Raw genomic sequence first — 13,071 nt, forward strand, 5'->3', positions numbered from 1 at the left:
AAAGAAAAGTTCTGTAACGGCAAAGCTTAGAAACAAAATATTTGCGAACATTTATTATGCATAATTAAAACTTTCATAGTCTTTTAGGAGATATTTGCATTTCATTAGTTGTAAATGCAATATAAAAAAAGAAACTTGTTTTCTTTTAAACAGCTCGCCAAGGGAAAAAAAACTACACAATTTATTTTCCTCAAGAGGACTAATACTAGATTCTGTGAGAATATCACTTTCGTTAAGCGCAAATCTTTCAGCGATAAAGTGAGAAATAAATAGGTTCTTTTATTTTGTGGATTTTTAATAATTATGTTTATAATAATCTAGCACTAAGAGTCTCACCCTGTTTTTCAAAACTCAGAAAAAAGTCTACTTAAAATAAAAAATATCTATAACGATTAAAAAGATATGTTTCAAAATAAAGTCTTTAAAACAATTATTTATTCGAAATAAACACTTTCTTAACGTATTTTTATGAAGTGCAGAGTGCACAAAATTATAAACGGACCACCCTGAATAGCTTTTGATCTAATGATTGGATCTTCACGTTCAATGACTCAATTTTAAAGGTTCGAAGGGGTGACCTCAAATATGCTAATTAATAAGTGCAAACGATATTTCAAGGAGCAAAATCAGACACAAAAACATATTTTCTCTGAGTAAACATAACTTTTTTTCAATGGATTCGGATTCCTGACCCTCAAAATAGCTGCAATGTGAGAAATATGGTCCCAATAGTTTGCTCAGCAGTAAAGTTAACCCTTAATGTTAACTTTACTTTTCACGTATTTCGCCATATTTTACTTAATATTATTTTATTTAATAGTCGAAAAAATTTTGAATTGTGAGGTATGCTATTTTTTACATTATTTCAAAGAATGCAATTTTAAATGGCAAAATACAAAATTCGAGCAAAATCGGATGAATAGTTCCTGAGCAATCGAATTATGAAAAATCTGTAGATTTAAAATCAAAAGTAATTCCGATTGGTAAATTTATTTATTTATTTATTTATGCGCACTGTACGTATTGTTTAAAATTCACTGTAGTCTAAATCTTTACATGTCTACGAAAATATAATGTCTTGAAATTCAAAAGTACCGAACTAGAAGAAAATTTTATATATAAATATTGAACTTATAAATTCGATTTATTTAATGACAATTTTCTATTTACGAGGTATTATTTCTTCTTTCGTGTTGGAAAACTTGGATATTTTATTGTAAATCCCATACAAGTGAGTTTGCGACTGCATTTCTTAAAATTTTTAAGGAAATTTTAATCTGCAGTCACACATAAATTATTTTCTTTATAATTTCAAAAATAATGTAAGTAATTCAAAAACTCTTTTTTTTCTTACAAACAATTGAATAACTAATACGGACACCGCAATGAAACCGCAATGTATGGTCAGAAACGAAGATTCATAGTTGTTCTTTTTCAGTGGTTAAGAATGAAATTTATAAAGCCGTGACTATAAAACAATAAGAAAAAATATTGTTTAACTTCAAAATACCATCAAGGAGAATTTGGTGCTTTATTTTAGAATAAATTTAAACTAACAGCTTGAACTTTTTTTCAGGAATACTGATTGGATTTTAAAAAAAGATGCTCTTTGTTGATTTGCTCTCCTTTCTAAGTTGTTTTTTTTATTTTTAATTAGTATTTTTTTTTGCTTTTTAAATATTTCTTTATTTATTTTTTATTATATTTTAAAATTAAAACTGAATGAATTAAAAAAGGCATAAAATGTTTGAATTCCAAGCTTTTCTGTAAATATATGAAGGGGCAAGTAAATTATTCGTTCCTTGTGGACGTGGTACTGTGGTTCAGCATAACAAGAATATGGTTGAGCATCAAACTTTATAAGAGTTGAAGGGAAATTCGATGTGATGGTCGAATTCTTCAGAGATCTGTACAGTACTATTCACAAAAAAACAATCATATTTGAAAAATGTATTAAAATGCATGTATGTATAATAGCTGGTAAATAAATTATTGAAATTATTTTTCGGGCTTATTTTCCGAAGAATTATTAAAAAAAATTCCTTCAAAACACATAACTTCATTTTTTCATACGATAAACAAAGAAAAAAGATAAATTGTGGTAATGCACGGAATGAGGAAAAAAATTCAGAAACATTCAACATAATATAAAGGTTTAGAATTTAAATGAAAAAACGTTATTCATATTTATTCCTATAATATTACTTATTATCTTTTATGTATCTTGTAATTGAAGGCACAATATGAAAAATCCACTGTCATGCTTCGAAGTCACATTTGAGAAAGAGCAGCACCCTCATCACGTGACTTTTTTATTTTAAATTTGTGATCGAAGTCAGCAAAATAATATCTTTTTAAATATCACTCACATATGAATTTATTTGATTATATTATTGACTTGAATCGAAACAAATTAATAGAATCAGATAAAAGTATTGAGTTTATGTTGCTTTTAAACAATACTAGTATTCGTGACTCTTTTCTTAACTTTATTCAAAATGAAGTGCTGTAATTCGCATAAAATGATAGCAAATATTTTTCTTGTTTAATATTTAATAGTAGCATGCTAAAAGACTTAGTTTCAAATCTAAAGTATAAAATCTGCACGCAAAAAGCGCATCATTACGATTCCAACACGCAACGCCCAGCTTTAGATACAACCATCGCTGTTTTTGTATCATTTGTTGAGGAAGTTTTAAATGATGAAATAAGAAACAAAACACCACCAGCGCATTTTTTAACATATTTAGGATCATCTAAGCAAAACAAGCCTATCGAAAAATCAATTTTACAGTGTTTGAACGCTTTTCTGTTGGGGAAAAAAATATATAGCCAATCGTCGGATATCTTAGTTTCGGTTTTCCACTGAATGCATCATCGAATTTTAAGAGAGGGAAGAAAAACTTTTTGAAGTAAAAAATAAATAAAAGGATCACGTCCTTTAAAGAAACTCCAAACTTTAAGTAGCCGAATAATTCAACATTAACCGAAGATATTGAATAAGATCACATAAAAAGTAAAATTTTTCGACTAAGCGTTTTTAAAAAGATTGCAAAAAAACATTTTCGATAAAAATTCCACATGGGTATGATGTTACTGGATATGATATCTTAAAAGATAAGAAAAATACCTCTCTCAAACAAACCTGGGAAATATAACGCTGGAATATATTAGCTGATATTTGGTTATTTTTCCTTCATCTCATCTAGTAGATGATACATCGCTTTATATTTGACAGCGAAATGCATGGGTTCAGATCAAGTGTTCAGTTTTTCTTGGGCTCGCTGTGGGACTAGGAGGGGATGTGACAAGACCAAAATAGTACTATTGGCATATTCTCGAGACACAGCTCCATCTCTACCATTAGTTTAAGCTGACAGTTAGGGGCCTCGCAAATCAGTTAGAATTCGTGCGGTGGATATAGTCAGAAAAGAGATTTTTTTTTCTTACTCTTTATGTGAAAAATGATGAAAGAAAAGCAAATTCCTGAGAGATATGTAGTCTCGGACATATACTTCTTACAAACATTGTTTCTCATTTATAATGATTCTGGAAATGATACCCTGTCATTTTTAAGATAAAAAGAATACATTGTGTAGCAGTTGAAACAGAACATACTTTAAATTTATCGTTTCTGTGAAATTTTTCTTCATAATATTGATTGTTCTGTTTTATGAATAAACTACAAATTTTTAGAAGATTGTAAATAGAAGTTTAATCTCTTTTCGCTACCATTTTTGAAACCATTTTTTGGAAAGAATAGGAAGAAAATGATTTGAATTTATTTCTGTAGAAACATAAGTTTTCAAAATTGTATCCCCATTATTGGTATTTTTTTATTTTATGTAAGGATATCACTGTTATTGATTGTACCACTATTTTCTATATTATATATAAGAAAATTATTCATTTCAATTCGCATTTAAAAGATTTTTTGAACTATTATTCAAAATCTAGACAAAGCTATGTTTTTATCGTAAATAAAACCTAAATCTCTTTTTATATTTCCCCTTTATTACACCAAAATTATTTCTTTAGAGTCATTTTAAAATTAAAAAAAACTGACACAATTTTTTAAAATTTTATAGAAATATCAACGCTTGTTTTTTTAAAAAGAAAACCCAAAAAACTTACTTCTTTGATTGTTGTAGCTCATTTACGTGACTCTAGAGCTGCGCAATAGACTATTGGCGACGGTCTGGGAAACATCCCTGAGGATGATCCGAAGACATGGCATCATAATTTTGATCCTCTGCAGAGGGGATGGCACCCCCGCTTCTGTTGCCCGACCACTTGCATGAGAAATATAGCACTTTAAAATAGAGCAGTTTAACGAGGACCAATACCACCCACCCTCGGTCCTTACGCAGACAGATCCAAGTGGTCACCCACCCTCACATTGACCGCAGTCAGTGATGCTTGACTTCGATGATCTGCTGGGAACCGTGTCTTAACGATCAGTCCACAACGGAAGTGACTACTTTGAATAACTTCTGTTCTACTGTTCGTATTTTCACGTTTTGGGACTCAACCTTAGTTGTTCGAGAGGGTGACCCCAAATATGATAAATGATCTAATGATATAATACCGACAATATTTTAAGTTACGAAGTCAGAGATAAAAATGTATTCTCTCTCTCTGAATAAGCAAACTTTTTTTTGACGGAATCGGATTTCTAACCCCCAAAATATGGGTGCAATCTGGAGAATATGGTCTCAATAGTTAAGTCAGCTGAGTGGTTGAAAGTTTGGATTCTACAACTTTTCCATTTTCGTATTTCGCATTATTTTGAGGACTACATGTACGATAAAGTTTAAATATTGCCAAGTCCTACCAAAAACTAAATATATTTTTAACAATGGTGTCAAACTAAAAATTAGTTTAAAAAAATATACCAAAAATAGTACTTTTAATAACAAAAGGTTATTTTAAATAATAATCTAATTTTTACTAATAACCTTTACTGCGATTATTGTAGAAAATTTTACTCCCAAAACTAAAAGTTGAGTAATCGTTAAACAAACTTATTTTACTTTAATCTAACAATAATTTTCACGATTGTATCAGAATAAATTGTCACATTATTACTACAGAGAGCATAATAAAGTAATTATAGTTTCTACAAATCATACTTTATTTTTAGGAAATAATTGGTTGAATAAACTCATACCAAAGCAACAAAACAAGTGATTTTGAAATTCACACTGAGTCACAAATATTACAATATGGAGCATAATAAAGTAATTAGACTGAAAATCACAATTATTTATTAGAAAATAATTGCTTGAGTAAACTCAAATATCCCAACAACAAAACAAGTAACTTTGAAACAAAACAAAGTCATCAACTCCTCATAATTACAGAATTAAATTATAGTATTTTGCAAAGGTTAAGAATACGTTACTCTGGCAATTAGTTTAAGCGAACCTTTAATTGCACACGATAGATCCTTTTCAACAAAAGTCCTAAAAGATCTATACAAGTGTGCTATTATATGAGGATTAAAATATCCAAAGATAAATAGAAATGGGTAGGAACATACACTCCATTTAGTGCCAAAATATGGTACAGAAACATAACAAAATAACCGCGAGGAAATGTTAAGTTATGGAAGTTGTACGTGATACAAATGCAAGATAAGTTGTTAAGTATACATAATAAGCTGAACGGTAGGAACGCTAATAATAATATTATCACGCAAAAACGACCACTACTTATTTTAGGGTCAAGTAAATTTGATCAAGTAATTCATTACGCGCCAACTAAACCCCAAACAGTCAAATAATATTAGGGTTGAATTAACGTCTGGAATATTTTAATTTTGAATGCTTCTACAGGAACAGCGGTTTAAAAAAAAGATTGTCAGACCTTTTAGAGAAATGACATATGCTTGGAATATCATCGCACGTTGTAGAGTATTTTAAGTGCTTGGAGCGTATGGGTGTTTTCATTGTAGAATGACGTTAAGTGTTTTTAAGCCTAGGGAGGGTGGTGATATAAAAAAAAATTCTTCTCATTTCCACGAGTAAGTGTCGCATATTTATGAACTGCTTTAAACTGCTAATATAACTGAAATTCAGCAAAAATGACGTGGTAAGTGCTTGCCTTATAAATTATGGAAATTTTTTCCTTTGACAGTTTAAATATCTTGTTTAAAGGAGAATTATTTTATCATACTCTAAAATCTCGCAAAATAGAGAAATTATTATTTTGTCTTGTATTAATTTTGAAAAGAAGATAATTTCATTCAATTTGTAAATCTAAAACACATTCTTGCTTTTTACGAGCCAAATTACATACATAATTTAAAGTAGCTCACTCATTTTAAACATTTATGCAATCTTCTTGTTTTCAGAATTTAAAATAACAATTACACATTTTAACGTATAGAAAGTGCTGATATTTTATTCATCAAATAGACCTTCTTGGGCTGTTTTCAAAGAAAGAAAAATATTTTATAATTACTTTTTTGGATAGATAAATATTCATTTCAGTTCAAAGTGTGCAAATCATAATATTGCTATTAAATTGACATTTGAATAATTCATGTTGAGTTCTGGCACTTTCTTTTTCTCTAAATGTATTTTTCATTTTCATTTTTGATGCAGAATTCTTACATTAATGATAAGTTGCTAAAATGTAAATGTTTGCTTTTTGTTCCATAAACACTTAATTACGAGGCTAAAATGCATTTTCTTTTCAAATTTGGTAAGATTACTACTGCAAGATTTCTTGGATGAATCTTGCTGAGTGCTAACGCAGCTTACGATTGGGAGTAAACATTAATTGAAAATTTTTATTTGCATTTCAAGTTGCAAAATTTGATTGCGAATCATTTTTAGTCAGTGAAGACATCTGATTCCTCTTAGTTATTTTATTTTGGTTTTATGTAAATATTATGTCCTAGGGAATTTGAATCTTTGTCATATTATTTGTAACTCTTTTACCCGATAATAGTTTACGTGTTTTTCATGTCAACTTATACGCAGCGTAAACTTTATCATTTTAGTAATATGATTGTAATCAAACATTTCCATCTAAAGGCTTTTCGAAAATATAGACTTGTCAGATAAAAAATACAGATTAGTTAGATGAGTTAACTGAGTTAAGATAAAATAGTTAGATTTCAAAAGATTCTATTACGAATCTAACGAATCATTTCTGAAGGCGGTGCGATTAAAACTAATTCCTGGTGAGACAGAGAGGTGTTGAAAAGGTGACTCAAAGAGACGCCTCAAAATTTTTACAGACAATTTAATTGGATTTGATGCTTTTCATTTCGCCTCTGTCACTGGTAATTTGATTCCCACAGAGTTTTGCTTTTACTTTGTTCATATATTAATTTGTGACCCCTCAAGTACAATAGTGTTTCTTCATTTTCACAGGAATTTGAAATCTATATGTTGAGAGAGGTGATTACGGATTACCCTATAAATTGCTTATAATTTTTTAGAAAACTCCCAAGCACGTAGTAACAATAAAACAAAATTATTCGATAATTCCCGTGCGTGAATACAACCACAGAAAGCATTAAATACAGGCACGCAGCATTGCGCAAAAAAGGATGCATTACTTACATAGCAAATAAATAAACAGAAAAAAATAAAATACCGTGCTATAGACTTGTGAGCATAAATTGAGGAATATCGCACAGAGAAAAAATTCTGGTAAAATTATCGTAAAAGTGTGGTAATGGCATTTCTGAGAAAAAAAAATCTTAATTCCGGTAATAAAAAGTAATATATGCAGTATTTAAAACATTCGTTTCGTAATTTTTCCATTCATATAATAACGGTTCAATGCAAATTCTGGATTTCAAAATTATAGTCCTTATTACCAGACATTTAGTAAAAAATAGAAAAAAAATTTAATTGATGAAATGGTTTTTATGGAATGCTATAAGATGTCATGATAAAATTACCGTTTACCACAATTATCAAATTTTAACACATATTATAAACCATATTTAATTGTTAATTTTACCAAAATCATTACCAAAGCGTTTCGGTAAAAATTACCGAGTCTTTTATATTCTCATTGAGTCAGAAACGTGGTAAATTATGCAATATTCTGGAAGTTTTGAAAATTCTATTTTTTTCAATCCATTTAAACTAGGTTATTCTTAGGCTTAGCATTTTTTGTAATAGACAGTTTTTGTAATAGACAGTTTTTGTGTTTTTGTAATAGACCATAGAAGTTTTTTTCAAATTAATACCTACGTCTTCTTTAATTATTGCAACAATTGCAATTCTATTAAATATGTTTAATATTAATGCTTTTTTTATTTCAAATAATCATGAGCGCAGTTAATGAGCCATGCAAAAACATTGAAATTTCAATTGAGTACAAAATCTTGACCTATTGAGTATCAAAAAATCCGCCAAATATATAAAGAAGTAGCTTTACAATTTTCAAATACATTTTGGATGATATTCTGCTTGATTTTTTATTCAGTAACAAAAACAGAAGTAATTATATATTTATAGCGTAACCGAACAATTATAATGGATTTCTTAAGCTTGTAAAACATACTTATATCTACATTTTATTTTCAAAATGTTTTTATAGCTCCATAATTGGTTCAAAAAAAGAAATTTCTTTAAATCTAATTACAGTTATGGATATCAAAATAAATCTCAACTAAAGCAATTCTTTACCGAAAAGAACAACTGTAAGGGTTATATTATATCCATTAGTTCTAAAGAAACAAATAAAAATAGTGTGGCTGCTTTTACTCCTTTCATTTCTAGTTCAAGCTTTATGTTTCTTTGTTTCTACTCAGCTATTTTCTGCTCCAAATTTCTGTCGGATCATTTCCAATGTTTCCTTCCGACTCCAAAGTATTATCTGATTTCGTGCAATTTTTCTTCCTCAACGATTCAGTATTGCCCTCTGCCTTCACAAACAGCAACCCTCCATCCCCCTTTTCCGGAGTTAGGTATTAAAAAAGAGTAAAATAAAATAAAGTAATGGCTGGAGTTGGCTGTTTTATAGTGCAATCAATACCACATTAAGCAACTCCCAAGGCTAGGCAGCTATAGAGATGTATAATTATGGATCCGATGATTTTCAAAAAAGTCGATTCATGTTGCCTGCGTTGAAATATTCTTGTATATAGAAATCACTTCAAGCAAATAACGCGTTTGAAAAAAAATAATGCCGTAAAGTGTACGTGCGCTCAATTTATTTTTAAATTTTAGAAAAGGATTATATAAGTTTTGCTATTTTATTCAAACGTATAAGATATAATACATACTATAATAAATTTTTTTTTTAAAATAAAGTAAGTGCTAGAGCAGGTTGTTTTATAAAGCAATCAATACCACATTAAGCTACTCCCAAGGCTAAGCAGCTAGAGAAGTGTATTATTATGGTTTCGATGGTTCTTTTTAAAAAAGATAATTCAAGTTGCCGGAAGTGAAAGATTCTTGTGTATATATATATATATATATATATATATATATATATATATATATATATATATATATATATATATATATATATATATATATATATATATATATATTCATAATTCCCCCGGGCAGGTACTGGATTATCGCATTGATGTATGCCGTGTGACCAAGGGTTCACACATAGGACATCTGTTATGTATGTAAGTAAAATTTGAATAGTTTCGGAATAATTTCATATGTTTCTTTTTTTCATATTCGTCTTCTTTTTTTACTATAACGCTTCGAAACCCCAGAGGGAATTATGAATTACCCTGTATATATATATATATATATATATAAATATATATATATATATATATATATATATATATATATATATATATATAAGAGAGAGAGAGAATACACTTCAAGTAAATGACGCAATTGAAAAAAAATACTGTAAAATGTACGTGCATTAAGTTTATTTTTAAATTTCGGAAATGGATAATATCAATTTTATTATTTTATTCAAACGCATAAAAAAATATAACTAAGTAAAATATTTGTAAAATAAAATAATAGCTAGCGTAGGCTGTTTCATAGTGAGCTTAATACCACATCATCAAGCTTCTCCCAAAGCTAGACTACTATAGAAATGAATAATTATGGATCCGATGTATTTTTAAAAAGTCGATTCATGTAGCAGAAGTGGAAAAATTCTTGTGTATATAGAAATCGCTTTAAGCAAATAACGCATTTGAAAAAGAATAATACTGTAAAATGCACGTAAGTTCAATCTATTTTTAAATTTCAGAAAAAGATTATATGATTTTGTTAATTTTATTCAAGCGTATAAAATATCATAATTAAATAAAATAATTGCAAAATAAAGTAATGGCTACTGCAGGCTGTTTTATAGTGCGATCAATACCATGTCATTCGCATGCATTTAATCAATTTTTTAATTTCTGAAAAGGATTATACCAATTTTATTATTTTATTCAAATGTATAAAATATAACACACATAATTAAATAAGGTAGTCGTAAAATAAAATAATAGCATGAGGAGGCTGTTTTACGGTGAGTAAAATAGCACATTCAGCTTCTCCCAAAGCTAGGCTGCTATATAAATGTATAGTTATGTATCCTATCAATCTTAAAAAAGTTGTTTCATATAGCTGGAGTAGAAATATCCTAGGGCTGGGATAGCCGGGTCGCTAGGACACTGGACTCACTTTCGTGAGAACCCGAGTTCAAATTTAGCCGACCGAAAACTCTTAATGTAGTAAATGGTGACTGGCTCATGTTAAATCTGTCGGGTCACAAAGTCCTCCATGTTCCCATAACAAATTATACCTTACAGAATTGGAGATTGATTGTCCTCTGGTTCAAGTCAAAGTTACGATCTGTGGATGAATCAATGGATGTATGAATGGGATGTATGAGGGGCCCTATAAATAGGTGCGGCGTATGAGTGTGGCAGAAGTCAAATTCTTGGCAATAGATGGAGCCACAGGAAAACAAGAACATTCGCACTCCTTCTGCTTCAATGGCAGACGACTACAACAACAGCAGAAATATTGTTACATGTATAAAAATCAAGGAAAATAACGCATTAAAAAAACATTGTTGTAAAATGTGTGTAGTCAGTATATTTTTAAATTTCAGAAAAAATATACATCAATTTTACTGTTTCATGCAAATTTTAAATATTTTATACGATGAAATGATTTTTGTAAAGAATTCATTCCGAGCAATATTAAAAAATGTAGTTATTCGTTACAAAAGTTGTGAGCAATCTAACTCTAACAAGAAACATATTAGATTGTTTAAAAAAATATAAATGTGTAAAAATATAAATGCATCTGTAAAAATAACAAACAAAATTCATATTATGAAAAATATGTTTGTTGAAATATAGTTCATGATCTAACGTTTTACCAAGTTCTAACGTTTAAATATTTCTACCTAATTTTTGAATAAGTTTCAGATTCTAATTTATTTTTTTACTTATATTTAATCCAATTACATTATAGAGCACGTTACATTATAGAGCTTTAAATAAAACAAGAATTTGTTTGGAAGTCGTATATAATATCGAATATTTGTGAAATTATGAAATTCTTTCATATATTTAATTAAACAAATATGAAATTGATGCACTTTAGCTTCAGAAAGATAATGATTTCATCAAAATGCAGTGTTTGTAATAAAAAAGCAACTTGCATTAAAAATGTAACTATTGTTTTATATTGCATGAACTTGTTTATCTTAACCTTTGTTCTTTCTTATCATTCGTGTTTTGAATTTGTTGTACGTAATTATTCACGGTTTGTTCCTATTATTATCATGGTTTTTCTACTGTAAATAGTTAATTTCAGTAAAATATAGAGAAATATTAATATGTTTTTTTTGGAGTACGCGCCAGTGTTTTTTTAAGTGACTTGATGCATTGATAATTTATTTTTTATATTATTTAAATTTATTTTTGAAATTTTAATATTATAATATTTATTTCTTATTAAAATTGTAATATTGTAATATTGATTTGATATTGAAATGGTAATATAATGATATATATTTGATATTTAACTATAATATTTACTTGTATAGCGTATTACTTGTATTAGCGTAATTTGGTAAAAAGTAAAGTAATTTCTTTCTGATCAGTCTCCAATTATGCAGACATTACCTATAACAGTTATTATTGTTTAATTTTATACTTGTTTTCCTACTAATAGAAATTTAACGTGTTGTTTATGCTAAAACAAACTTTAAAACTATGACGAATACAGTAAGAAATGTAACAACAAATTATGGGAATATTCAAGACATAAAACTTGGAAGCAAGCCATCACACATTGAGAATGTATGGTTGTGTATGTTTTTATTGTAGTTTACGATGCAAAACTCTTCAAGATGAAAATATTTTAAAATGCTTCTTAAAAGCAGAAAAAAAAGAAGTATGATGAGTTACTTTAATGAGTCTTTTATTTCTTTTCTGAAACATGAACTTTTTTTTGAAAAAAATTAAAGACACTTTTCACGTAACTCTTTAAATCACAACATCAGAATTAAATTTCATAGTCTATCGCTTTAAAGTATACAGTAGAACATTCCGGATCAAATTACGGTATAAAGTACCAGCACTTAGGGCGTATTATCTACAAAATCCATACTTACCGTAATTTTTACCATATAATTTATTTAATTTAAGCCATATTTTGTGGTAATTCCTTAAATCACGTCATCGGAATTAAATTTCATAGTCTTTTTAAAGCATACAGTAACAAATTCCGGATCAAATTACGGTATGCAGTACCTGCACTTTAGGCGCATTATCTACAAACTCCATTTTACCGTAATTTTTGCTGTAAAATTTATTTAATTCGAGTGATTCAGTAATTTTTTTGTAATTATTATCGTAAACATTACAGTATATCAGGATTTTTCGTTCCGTAACATGTCTCAGTAAAAATGGATTTTACGGCAAAAAAGTACCGGCACCCTCAGTATCGGTACTTCTTCATACCGTAATTTGATCTGGAATTTTTTACAGTGTAAATATATTCGAACAATTTTAGAATATATATGTTTTTTTAAAATTAGAATTACATAAAATTAATCTCGAACCACATAATTCATTCAATACTACTTGGGGGATTTAATACTACCTTT

General features: G+C 28.5%; 1 protein-coding gene across 2 annotated transcripts in view; it reads right to left on the bottom strand.

The window, feature by feature from the left end:
* LOC107455088 (CUGBP Elav-like family member 2) overlaps window positions 1-13,071 on the bottom strand; it is a 772,083-nt gene that overhangs the window by 448,728 nt on the left and 310,284 nt on the right. The gene's annotated exons all lie outside the window — the stretch shown is intronic.

This window comes from Parasteatoda tepidariorum, chromosome 11 (assembly GCF_982258835.1).
Source record: "Parasteatoda tepidariorum strain Cologne lab strain chromosome 11, Ptep-v5.0, whole genome shotgun sequence".
Classification (NCBI taxonomy): Eukaryota; Metazoa; Arthropoda; class Arachnida; order Araneae; family Theridiidae; genus Parasteatoda; species Parasteatoda tepidariorum.